The sequence below is a fragment of the Cinclus cinclus genome, chromosome 2 (genome assembly GCF_963662255.1).
Source record: "Cinclus cinclus chromosome 2, bCinCin1.1, whole genome shotgun sequence".
Lineage (NCBI taxonomy): Eukaryota > Metazoa > Chordata > Aves > Passeriformes > Cinclidae > Cinclus > Cinclus cinclus.
In genome coordinates, this window is record NC_085047.1 from 31,429,739 (window position 1) to 31,443,203 (window position 13,465).

Consider the following 13,465-nt stretch of genomic DNA (forward strand, 5'->3'; position numbering starts at 1 on the left):
GAACATGGAGCAATGAAAGTCACTTCTCAGTATCTTTTAAAAGTAAAGGAGGGGGATGACTTAGCACCTTCAAAACAAACAAGGGCCTTACGAAGTTTTTGATTAATTAATTCCAGATTTTAAAAACAGAGGAACTAAACAGTACTTGACAAAGCAGGGAGAAAGATAGAGATTCCTACATTAAGCAACATTTCTCTTTAAAGAGATCTTCAAAAAGCAGTTCAGAAAAAAACAGCAACATATCTAATTGACTTGGACCAGCTTTGTTTCCTTTGTGCGGTTTAATGTAGGAACAGCAAGGAAGAAATGGACTAAAGATAGCAAAATTGTCCTGTTCTTACCATAGATAAAACTTCCTCAGCTCTTCAAAGAGGAACTGATGGAGAACAGAATAAGAAGGAAGAACTGAAGACAGAGATTAAATAGCTGAAATAGGTGAAAACCAAGCTATGATGAAACACAAGCAAAACTTTTTGTTTTCGTAAAATAAAGTACGATACAATAGAGATTGCTTGGGAGTCCCAGGACAGTAGGAAACTGAAGGTGTATTTTTCGGGGCAAACTGACTGCTGTAAGAAAGATGTCTTAAGAAATTATTTTAAGAAAAACAGAATGAAAAAGAGAGAGTTTCTTGTATAAGTCTTGGGAGGTACTCTGTGATGGCCATTCACTAGGAAAATGATGTGCCAACATGGAACTTGGAAAACTGAAAGCCATCCAGATGAATTTATATTTGCGTGGGAACTTTAGACTCTGTTCTCATTTCCTCCTCCTGGTTCTCTCTAGAAAATCCCTTCTCTACTTCTACTTTACTTTACTTTGCCTTCTATATAACTTGAATAGAGCACACATCCAAAAAGCTCCTGTTCTCAATGCAGTCTCTTCCTCTACAGATGGAATCTATGTGATCTACAGACCACTGGTCCTAGAAATTACATTTACCATAGCCTTCATATTCTAATCTCTGACCATACTCACCTGAAATACTGCCCTGAGTCTTCCCCCACATTAAACAGGAGAAGTTTCAATGTGTAGGACTTAGCAGATCTTCCATCGTTCCATCCCGTAGGTGTGAGGGGAATATATTGGGAATTTCCCCAGAGTTGCAGTTCTTCCCCCTTGTTCTTCATCTTTGATGGCATCCAATAGCTCACCATTAGGTGAGAAATTAGCTATTTATAGCCTTCCTATAGATGCCTCTGCTGCTGTCCACAGTGTCCCAGGTGCAATGAATGTAAAGTCTTGCCAGTCCTGCTGCTTTCTCCACTGCTGGGAAACAGATCAGCAAGAGCTTTTCTAAAACTCAGAGCAAGCCACTGTTACTCGGCAAAACTTTGTGAGACAGTGCAGCAGCACTGGAGAGATCCAAATGCTCTGATGTATGAAAGAAAATCACTTAATTTATACTTGGAAGGTTTCCTTTACAGGCTTTTAGGCCAGTCATTTAGGTTTTTATTTTACAAGGAGACATGCTCCCATCTGCAGGTTAGTACAGGTCTCTTCTACCGCCAGAACCATTATCCCATTCCCCTAATGGTATTTTGTGCACATGTATATAAATACATATAAATAACACTGTGCAGACTGTCCTCCAGCAGAAACAACATACTAGACATTCTCAGAACATTGCTTTCAATCCTTCACAACTTCAGCTGCACTTTCTTCAAACAGTCAGGTAACAATCTTCAATCACACATGGTTACAGTTGTAAAATAAAACGGAATGCAAAGCTGATTTTGGGATAAGTATATATTTACAAAATAAAGGAACTTTTTAAAATAAAGCTGGATGAACATACTGGGCAGAACCACCTTACACTGAGCCGTATGCAGAGTTGTGGGTAAAAAGCCAGCAGTAAAGAAAGAGAAAGCAAAGTATGCTTTCAAAAGCATTCTTTAATTATTTAACCCCTAGAAATGTGCAAATGACAACAGCAATCTCCTTGCCTGTTCTCAACATGAGTTTGAAGTACAGCTGCAATCACCATAAATATGATTGTCAGCATACTGCCATAAGGCACTTGAGGAGACAGCACTGACTACCCAATTGCACAAGACAAGTCACTTGGGATCTTCCCACCAGTGGCCTAAACCCAGGATTCCTCCAATTTCAAGCTTTGCCTCCCCCCCGTCCTTCAGATCAAATGAATTTAATTAAGAGTCAAATTAAAGAACACCAAATAGAGGAGAGTTCAGAGAGCCTTGTGCTCTCTAAGATTTGTACTGATCCCTGTTCCCTAGCACAGTCTCAAAATTCTGAGCTAAGTCTCCTTCAAACCTGCTGACAGGGTGTGACATTTCAGCTCTCTGTTCAGTGTACCACCTCATCCTTCCTTTTCAGCCCTTCCTCCCAGGGGAGGGCTGCAGACTTCCTCTCCCTCAGCCTAGTGCCTTCTCAAGGCTCCTGCCTTCCCTCCCACTCCAGTCTGGCCGTGCCTCCTGCCCAGACATGCCACACAGGGATAATGCAGCTCCTGTGGTCCCATGCCTGCATCAGGTTGATATATTCCATCATACCCTCACTGTGAGCTTACACAGACCAATCCAAGCACTTGTAAATCAGCGAGGACGGCCCAGGGCGAAGACAGCTCTACTTGAGCAGTATCAGAGTAGAAACTAAAGCCCAGTTAACACACTCCACCTGATTCTAGAGGCAGACATACAGTGACTCAGCCTCAAAAATATCATCAGCTTTACACTAGTTAATGCAGTTTGTTTCCCCTTTTGCACTTGTAACAGGGATCATGGAAACAAACACCCAGCTATTAGTCACTTCCACCTTCAGAAATACCAAGCATTAGAACAGCATGACAGCGTTTGAATTAGAAAGGAGAACTCTGACAGCAAAAGGGAAAAGTGCTTTCAAAAAAACTTTAATAAGTTTTCCTGTTTTACCTTTTGAAACAAAGATTAATGCAAACTTCAAATATTTTAAATGTATGTTACTACTTCAGTGTTATCATAATATTACAACATCGTATTCACATCACTTTAAAGAAATAGTAAGCTTAATTAGTACCTTTTGCCACTTAAATGCTTATCGGAGCATATGTTTATGACTTAGTCTGCCCCATCTGCCTGGAGCTATCCCTACAACACACCTTGATTTTAAAAGCTTTTCAACAATAGAATTTTTTCACCCCTTCTCAACAGGAAGACTAATACATCTCACAGGCATCAAAACACAGCTCATTACTTACCCAGGATCCCATATTTACTATCTGTTCTTCCTTCCATGTGAAACAGTCAGATGCCTCTTGTTTTTTTCCTGGGCTTGCAGACAGTAACACCTTGCAGCAGCTGGGCTTTGCCCAAGGATCATGTCTCATTCTACAAACTCCAGCCCTCAAGGTTTATTTTTTGACAGCAATAAATGCAAGTGTTTGGAATATCATCAGAAAACAGAGGGAAAGGTGAGGTAGGACTTGAAAGACATTTAAGTAACAGTGCTGTCCAGCTGTGTTAACACAACTCACAGAGACATCACCTTCCCTGAAACACCTGTCCAATAAGGAAAGCATCCAGCATCTTTCACTGAAGAACAGAGTCTAGCCTCATGACAAGGACACCACAGAAAATACATCACTGAACCACAGAAAGTGACCCCACAGGACAGATTTGATGTTTTTTTCCCCAGGAAACAACAGCACTGACATTCAGCAATGCATGTTTCATTGAGGGAGGCTACAAGGAGCAGCAAGAACAGCCTCTGGAAGTCAGTTTGAGGAGATCAGAAGAGATGAAGAGGAAGTGCAGAGTGCACTAGTGATACCTGTAGTCTCCAAGAAAGTATCTTGTTAACCCCCGAGTAAAATATACAAAAGTTTGTATCTTCCCAACAAGTACTTCCCCTCAAAATTAAATTTCAACATGTATTGCACTGAGCAAAGAGATAGCACTTCCTGAGCACATCCCTACTTTTACAGGTAGAAAGGAAAAGACAAATACCTATTTCTAATCCACTCACATTCTGTGGGTATTGCTAAGATGGCCTCACCAGGATAGAGTCAATCCTAAAATCTGCCAACAACCACAAGACAAATGGGGAAATGATCTGCTGGTGCTGGCAGACATTATTATTATTAACTTATTCTATTTTCTAGAGAGTCAAAGAAGACAACCCTCAGATAAGAGCTATTCCGTGGTCATACACTGTCTTTCCCAAGCTCAGCACCATACTTTATTGCCATCACACTTCCTACATGAAATTTGAAATAACATGGTTTGATCTGTTCCAGAACACATCTTGAAGAGATGTTACACCAAAAAGTCACTTTGTACTTTGAGAATCACTATAGGAAAGTGAGTTTACAAATACAAACCATTCCCCTACCCACACACACACCTTCCCAGCATAAGCTGTAAGCATAATGAGGAAAGTTTTTAATTTCTGTTAGCATCTTAGCAACACATCACTATACTAAAACCTTCCTTCATTTCTTCATGCAGGGTATTTGCAAGCACTGCCATTGTTTTACACACCTCCTGCCTTCTCAGACCAAATGGCTGCCTCACCTTAGGATCAGAGAACTCATTTTGGAGCAGGCCTGTGGGGGTTCCATCATGCTCTACCTTACACAGGGCCAGCTGTGAGGTATGAATAACACTATCTGCTTTGAACTTGAAAACTTGTGAGGCCAGACATTGCACAACCCCTGTGGGCAACTTGTTCCAGCATCTGACTGTCCTCATTGCTGGAAATGACATCTATCTTGAACCTCATTTCAACTTTCCTTTGTTGTCCCTCATGCAGCCACCATATACCGGAGTGAAGAAGCTCTGTCTTCTCAAGAACCTCCTCTAAAGTACCAGAAGGTGTCTACAAGTCCCATCAAAGTTTTCTCCAGGATGAACAAGCCTTGTTCCCTCAGCATACCATTCTCCTGGCACCAGGGCTCTGGGAACACTGAAAGGCCTTTAAATGCTCTTTAAGTCTCCCATCCACCCCTGCTCTCTGCTCATGGCACCAGGGACCCCATCCTCACTCAGCCTGTGGCCTTCAGTGCCTGCCCAACCTACGCCGCTGTAGCTGTGCCCTGCATCCAGCCACATGTGTGAATCCTGGTCCTGGACCCCGCTGATGCAGACCCTGACCTGAGATAATCACTTCCTTGGATACTGGCTGCAGTCTTATTAAAATAGTACTGAGTATTGTCAGCTGCCTGCACTTCCAGGGCACAACACTGGCTCATGCTCAGCTTCTTTAATGTATTCTCATCTCTTTTTGTCATGCATCAATAAATCTAGTGACATTCAACACAGAAAACTAATGGGGCATCAGTCACTTGCAAACAGCACAATTCTGAAACAAATAAAAGGGAAAAACTGAGATGGGTTTTCAACTGTAAAACCCAAGTACCTCGGGAATATCAACATACTTCTAAAATAAGCAGTCACTAACACAGCAGTCACAGTCTTGGATTCTCTAGTGCAAACTTGCTACTTTCACTTGTGACACAAATGTGAAAGTAACTCCTCCAATCAGTACTGCCACCTCAGTGTTCGTTTGCTATTTTAATCTGTGCCCTTCCTGCGTTTCACTTTTCTATTGCAGTTTTTTAGTTTGTTTGTTTGAGGAGACAGGGGTTAAACATTAAAAATACATAGCTGTGATGGAAATACCCTCATGGACAGGCTGAGGTTTGGCATGGTTTGGAAGAAAATAACTTAAAATAGCACAGAAAGCGAAGACTGTGGGATATGCATCTCTGATAGCTACTTTCTGCTAAAATATAACCAAAATAGCTAAGATAACACTGACATTCACAGTTAACCCTCTGTCTTGCCCAACAGAGATGAACAGGGCCATTCTAACCCCAGAGCTTTGCCTGAATGATGCAAATGACATTGCATTTGTTATGATCTGACCCAAAGGTCTTCTTATGCAGCTTTATTAATAAGAATTACGTTTAAAGAAAGTGCAGGTATCCAAAAGCAAGTTTGCCACAAGTCTTACAGCCCCATTATAGAAAAGGCTTTTTCTGTAGGATTTGCAATTTGATCATCACAGCTCTAAAAATATGAAAGGGAGAGATCTGGAGGCAGAAGCTATATTAGCTCCATCGGTTTTCATACTTGGAGCTCAGGAAAAATGCAAAATGGAAACAAAGGACATAAAACTGCAAGGATTTTTTTTCCCCTTGGTGTTCTCAACGTTCATCATTTATCTTCTGACATTCTAAAAGTTATTGAGTACTAACTTTGGCCCCACATTCCATGCCAACACAACTCATATAAATGCACACTTCAGTGGCTGCTATCCTTTGCAATTATACACCCTGGCTACAAAGGCCTTCACTACCAGCTTAACAAACAAACCATTAAAACAATTTGTGGCACCTGTTACTAACAACTTTACTACAGGAACATGTTAAGTTTTGGCTTCCACAGGCAACGTTTAGGCCCATCCAGGAATGGGCCAAGAGCCCAAACAAACTGTGTGATTTGACTCTCACAGCTGTTCTAGAGAATATTTAACTTTTACCCGGACTTATCCCAGGTGACTATGCCCAAGTCTTAAAGTAAGTTCAGTGGAGTCAGGTAGGAAAATCAGGTACCCCTGTTCCTATGGTTCAAAACACAGAACTACACAGAGCAAAAGCACAGAAAAAAGAAGAGCTGATAAAACGATTAAGTAGAGAAATGCAGCTCTCCCTTGTAATCTAATTTTTTCCTTAACACAGCATCCCCATACCACTGTGCCCATCAGAAATCCCTGGACCTGAAGGCCATCCTTAGAGGCAAACCTCCCGCCTCCCACCAGGAGCACGGCGACAGGCGGATATCCCAAGATTCAGCAAGAAAAGTTTCCAAAAGCTCGAACAGGAAAAGGCCACGCCGGAGTCAAGTTTTACATAAGAAGGGGGAAGGCAGGAACCGCTGGCTCCACGTCCGCGGGCGGCTCCGAGCGGAGCTGTCAGCCCAGGGCGGGCTCGCTGCCATCCCGGCCGGGCGCAGCCTCCCTCCCCTCACGCCCTGCCCGCCCCCAGCCCCTCACGGGCCGCCAAGGCCACGGCAGAGGCAGCCCCCGCCTGCCAGCAGCGCTCTCCCAGGAGTGTTCTTCCCGGCGGCGGGGACAAATCCATCCCCAGCCGAAGCCACCCGCTCCCGTGCGGGACGGGCACCGCGGGCTCCCCGGCATGGGAGCAGCACCGCGCACGCAGACGCCGCTGGGCTCCTCTCATCCCTCTGAACTAACTTTCCTGTTTCCGCAAAAATCACACAGGCACCGGAGGGGGTGGGGGGGGTGGGGTGTTATTGTTTCCAGCAAACACTCCTCACCCCCTACGAGCCACCCGCAGCCTTCCCGCACCCTCATCCCGCCGGGACCCCGCCGCTCCCCGGCATCTCCAGCGGCCGGGCCGGCATCCCGCGTCCCCCGCGACGGGCACCCCCGGCACCCCCGCCCCGCTCCTGCCGCCTCCCCTCTCCCGGGGCCGGGAATCGCCCGCAGGTCCCCATCGCCCCTCGCCCCCCGCGGCGCCGGGTCTCACCCGCGCGTCCCTGGGCCGGGCCTGATGGGGCCGAGCGCTGGGGGAGCAGCGGAGGTAGGGCAGGACACGGCCCCAGCTCCTGCCAGCGGAAACGGGAGGAGGGGCTCGACCGGCGTTACCGAGCGGGGAGGAGCTGGGGGCGCTGCCCAGGGGAGGCTCCAGCCCCGCGGAGGAGGGAAGGGAGGGATGCAGGGAGGGAGGGAACGCTGCCGGCCCGCTCCATCCCGCGCCCGCCCCGCTCCCTCTGTCGCCCGCGGCACCCTCCGGGAAGCCCTTGGGGTGGGCGCCGGGAGCGTCCCCCGGCGCACCCTCCGGAGCTGGCGGGATGTCCCGACCGCCCTGTTCAGCTGGCCGTGCCCCCAGGGACCCGGGGCTGGACCGAGTCCCCTCCGGGCTCAGGTAGGCGGGCGTGGTGCCCGTGCCCGCAGGCGGCCCGGAGCGCTGCTGCGAGCGGCAAACCCGGGCTGAGATGCTCGGTGGTCCGAAGCCCACCGCGACTGCCAGTGTGTTGTTATGGCTTCGCGCACAGGGGGAAAGCGTGTCTTCCGAGTGCTCCTCTGAGCTTTCTGCGGTCGCAGCAGGAGCTGTAGGCAGGTATGGGTCGGTCTCTTCTCCCAGGTAACAGGTGATAGGACGAGAGGACGCAGCATCAAACTGTGCCTGGTGAGGTTTAGATTGCATATTAGGAAATCTTTCTTCACTGAAAGGGTGTTCAAACATTGGAACAGGTTGCTCAGGGAAGTGGCGGAGTCAGCATTCATGGAAGTATAGGACACAGCAGTCTAGGGTTTATGGCAAGCCTCTTTGAGGTCTTTTTTCAATCTTACTCATTCTTATCTGTGATGCTGTGGGAGACGGGGCCATAAGGGAAATCTTCTGACATCATATAGGAAGTCCCCACCTGCCTTCCTCTGGGTGTCAGTGGAAATGCAACAAAAACTTAATGAAGTCAACTTTAAACACTGTCTCCAGCAGAAGACTCTCTCGAGTTGTCTTAACCGAGCTGGGGAAGGTTCTGGCATGAACTACTAAGTGAAGAGTTATGTGCTGAGGAAACAACCTAGAACTGGGGCAGAGATGCCTACAGAAGTAGAGCAGTGCAGTTATGGACATGGGCCTCCTGAGAGGAACTGTGGTTTAGAGTTTATGAAGAGAAACTCAAGGCTTTGCCACAAATGTTTTTGCAGAAGGAAGATCTGTTTCACATTCCTAGGTCCCCTCTGTATTCTCATTTCCCTCTCTGGTGCTGCTGCTGGTGTCACACTTCTCAGTTCAAGGGGATGTCCACGTCAAGTATATTCTCTTGTACTTTCCATCATGTCCTAAGTGGATTTTTATAAACTGCTTGGTTCAACAGACTCAAAGCATCCTGGTGGCAGTGCTGCCAGCAACACAACTGTTATTTGCTGCGTGTTTGTTTCTCTCCTTCCCAGAAGAGAAGCATGTGCAGCAGCTCTCTGTTGTCATTTATTTATGCAGAAGTACACAAACATTGCTGTTTGTTTACCTTAAAGCAAGCAATGTAGGAAATATGTCTTGCAATGCACCAAGAGATCAAGAGATCTGTGGAGAGAACTTATTTTGGTTCTCTGGTTCCAGGCAACAAGAAGGGTCCATCTCCTGGATGCTGTAGCTCTAATGCAACAAATCACCTTGTACCTCAGGGCTGAAGGATCTTCATTCCAGTATTGATGCCACTCTTTAAATAACTTAAACTTTGGAAATAAACAAGCACTTCCTTAAAGACAAGTGGCACAAGAAGTCAGCAGACAGTTAGAACACATTTGACACTTGGTGGTAGTGTTATTTTTGGTTGGTTGTTCACTCTGAAAGAAACAGCAAAATGTTGTGTTCTTTACCTGTTGCATAAGAAAAGCAGCTTTATACCCAGGTATATAGGATTTCTATAGTTCAAGTCGAAGTAAAAATTCAATATGTGAAACCAAGTCATCAGTTGGTGTCTACCTTGGAAAAAAGGTAAAATGCGCTCAGGAAACAAATAAAACATGTATGGGAGCTTTGTATGAACCTGATCATTTAGGGAGGACCTGTAGATACACTTTGTACAAAGGAAACTGCAGTTGTCTGCAGGTCTCTTCTCAATTATGCCAGTAAGTTTTAAAAAGTAATCTGTTAGACCTGTGTTTCACCTTCAACTAGCTATCTTCCACATGCAACCAAATCTAACATGGGAGCACTCTGTTGTTGTCCATACCGTGAGGAACAGGAGTTGCACCTCATCAGCATCTTCTCCCAGGCAACCAGCAACAGGATGAGAGGCCACCATCTTAAGCTGCACCAAGGGAAGTTTAAGCTAGGTGTTAGAAAAATGTTTTTTACAGAAAAAGTGGTTCAGTGTTGGAATGGGCTTCCCAGGGAGGTGATGGAGTCACCATCCCCAGAGGTATTAAAAAAAAAAATGGATGTGGCACTTAGTGCCATGGTTTAGTTGATAAGGTGGTGTTAGGTCATAGATTGAACCTGACAATCTCAAAGGTCTTTTCCAACTTTGTTTGTTCTGTGATTCTGTGTACCTGAATCCATGGCATCAAAACTGAAGGCTACATGCAGCTTCTGAGAGCACCTTTGCATAGCTGCATTTGAGGCACCTAGAAAAGGACACTTTCCAGTGTAATTCACAGGATGCACCCCCTCTACTGTAATAGCAAGTCTGTGGCTTTGGTCCCAGCCACCAATTTCAGATGAAATCATAACGTGGCAACAGAGCTGAGTGCTGTGGGGAAATTAAGGCAGCTGAAAAATCAGTCTTTGCTTCTCTTTATGACAGAAAGAGATCATCCATCTAGACCTTCTAACTTTGCTTATATTCAGGTTATTTCCATCATTATTGCTGTATTCTGCACCTGAAGGAGATGATGGAGGTGCTTTTCTCTAAAGACACCCTATTAGTTTTCCTCAGAATGAGCACCAGTATTTTTGTGGCTCATTTAAGACACCAAAATTGTGTGAATCACAGATTTGGAGTCTTGACTAATTGCTGGACCAGCATGTTCAATGAAGGCAAACATGGCTTCCAGTGTAGTAGATCTGGATCTGGTGTCCAAGAGGATTGGGACTGCACCACAATCTGAGGTTTCGGACAGAGCTGTGGTCAACCTAAGCCTCTGGCTAGCCTTCCCTCATAGACAGTAGCACTAATCTTGATGTTTCATTACAAGCATGCAAGTTGTCTGCTGTCTTCCTGCTTGGTTTTGGTGTAGACTCTGCTTGCAGGATTGGTGAATCACCATGACCCCCTGGCAGCTTCTTTAAGGCTCACCATGTGTTCTTCCTGCCTCTTCTACAGCTCTAGAGAAAGTTTGAGGGTGTTCTCACATGTCTGAATTAGTTCTTATTCTTTGCTGTAACCACACAAGATCTTCAACTCCTTCTTCTTGTCCAAGATGTCAAAGAAGCAAGACAAAAATGATCTGGGTAATGGGAAAGAAAAGGTCACTGGGAAACCATTGCACCAAAGGCTAAAGCATGTGTGTAATACTCAAGGAAATGATCCTTGTGTCTAGATATTGAAGTAGAGATTTAAATTAAATCCCTACCTTTGCCTCTAGGCCTGCCTACATGTTTTCTTTGTTGGCAATGCCAGCTTATGAAGTTCCCACCCCCTTACCACAGATACGTGAACGAATTCAAATGAACTTGTCTTACCTGAAGTGTTCCTTTTAGCTTTGAAGTTAGGATGAAGGGAGGGCCCCTGTCTTGCTTAGCTCTGTGTTGCTCAGACCCATGGTCTGTCTTATCTCAGAAGACTATCACTAAGTGGAATCATTTTAGTAATTCAGTTTTGCATGATTCCACAAGCAGATGTAGCTGCACAAATTAGGCCTGATAAACTGAAGCATGTACATTAGGAAAAAAAAAAGGAATCAGTTAAATGGAAACTTGTTAAGTGCTTTGTAATAAAGAAAACCTGGGTACTTAGATCTGTTTTGTCACTTTACCTTCTAAGGTCTCAGTGTCATGGCTGTAAAGTGGCCACGGGATTCAACTTTTAATGTTTCATCCTTTGATTTTACAGCAAGTTCTTACAGGTTAAGTTAATAATTCTGGTATTTCTGCCCCAACAGAAATTAAACTTTTAAGACACTCTGATATCCTCATTTGTTGTTGGTTCTTCAGAGTTCAATTTAGTTTTTCCATTTGAAACTAGGCTATCTCTTTTTTTTTTTACATATGCTGCTATTTTGTGTTTGCTTTGCTTTATTTTTAGCAAAATTTCAGCTGGCTCTTAGTTCAATGCCCTGTGGTTTCTTCTGGTGAAATTCCAAGAAAGGAAGCCTTGGGGACAGAGATCTACAATCCTTCCAGTCTTTGAAGTGTTTTTGCATGGATCTCACCCATTTTGCAAGGTGGCTGAAGCCTTTTAGTCCAGATCAAAACTTCCAGTACTTCTTTTGCCTCTTAGCCTTACTATATGTTCTTTGTCTTTTGGCCTACATAAAAGAGAGCTGTCACAGACACATGAATTTTCTTTTCCTTTCTCCACTGAGTTTCAAAGTCAGGTACATGTCTCTTGCTAACCCTGGTCGTTGACACCAGGGATCTGTGAATTCCAAGAACAAGCACAGAAAGGAATAGTACCAGAGAAGAATTTTGCACTGCTATTAAGTTGAAAAAAGCCCTGTGTAAGTGTCCCAAAATCAACTGTACGAAGATTTCATCTGTTCCTCAGCCTGTTAGTTTGTGTTTACTGCCTTGATAACATCTTAAAACTTTGCTTAATGTGGTTTTATTCATGGACAGCTAATGGACTAAGTGGACTTTTAGGGCTTATCTTGTCCAGGGACTGACTCCATAGGGTCTGTTGCTGTGGCGTAACCCTGCAGTAAACACATGCAAGGCACCAAGCCTGTGTTTGCAAGAGTACTAATACACATCAAAAGGAATTTTCCATTGCTGGGGACTTTCTCTGCCCTTCCTCTGTACAGGCTTCATTTCAAAACATTGTTGTCTGCACTGGCCAAAAATACTTCTCCCAAGGGTCAGTCTTTTTTTCTTATTAGCGGGGTTTTATTTGGTTTGTTGCCTGTTCCAGTCATGGTTCAGAGATCAGGAAGGAGATTGCACACAGCTCAAACAGGCAGGTGTATGCATCAGCAATGGACTGTAGACAGTTGGTACCATTCACACCTATGTGGCCAGCTGGAGGGGCTACCTGGTTTGCAGAGATGTAGTTAATTCAGTCCTGGGTGGTTTGGTCACCTAACTGGGACTAGCAATAACACCCCATGGATGGGTGAGGGCAGCCGGTGCATGTGCAGCACAGAACAGCAGGTATTTCAAGATGCTTTGTTTTCTAGGTGTTTAAAGTACTTGGCTCATCTTTCTCCAAGTTTGACTCATTCTGGTTACCAGCCGTGCAGATCTAAAGGAAAGCTGCTGGCATCTTGGGTGTCTGTATTAGTTTGGAAGTCCGTTCTTGAATGTATTTCTTTGTCTTCTAGAGAGCAGGCAGGGCAGGAACTTCGTGTAGATTTTGTTTAATAGGTGCAAGCAAATTTTCAGTTCTTGACCATCTACTTTTGGCTACTGCACAAGAGAAGGTTAACAGCACTAGCCCTGCAAGGTCCTTAAAACTAGCCTCTGAGAATGCAGGGTCTGCAGGATTATGGGGGAGGAATATATGGAGCAATTTTCCCATAACAAGAAACAAACCATCTTTCTCCAGCTCTGACTTCATGGCATCATCTTTGCTATCCTCCTTAGCTTTGTCCTTTCCTTCCAATGCTTCAAAGCACAGGGTATGCCTGGTAAAGACTCCTCCCTGTCAGGGACCCCCCACATGCAAATATAAACCCACACTTTTACAGTTACAACAGATCAGCTGGCATGCAGTTGCTTAATGAGGAAATAAGTCAATTAGTCCCCCTTCCACATTAACTTGATTGTCCAGGCCACGCAACTCTGCCTGTCTACCCAATAAATTTCCTGTTCAATGGCTGCCAGAGCATCATG

General features: G+C 44.9%; 1 protein-coding gene across 4 annotated transcripts in view; it reads right to left on the bottom strand.

Annotated features, from left to right (window-relative positions):
• Positions 1-7,545, bottom strand: part of TSPAN9 (tetraspanin 9) — a 168,178-nt gene extending 160,633 nt beyond the window's left edge. For 2 of the 4 annotated variants that reach the window (XM_062487424.1, XM_062487423.1), the window contains exon 1: positions 7,493-7,545. The gene's annotated coding sequence lies outside the window, so the exon portion shown is untranslated. Of the gene's footprint in view, positions 1-978; positions 1,060-7,492 lie in introns of those variants that run through there. The other 2 variants (XM_062487426.1, XM_062487425.1) reach the window with 1 other exon arrangement.
• Positions 7,546-13,465: the final 5,920 nt, after the last annotated feature.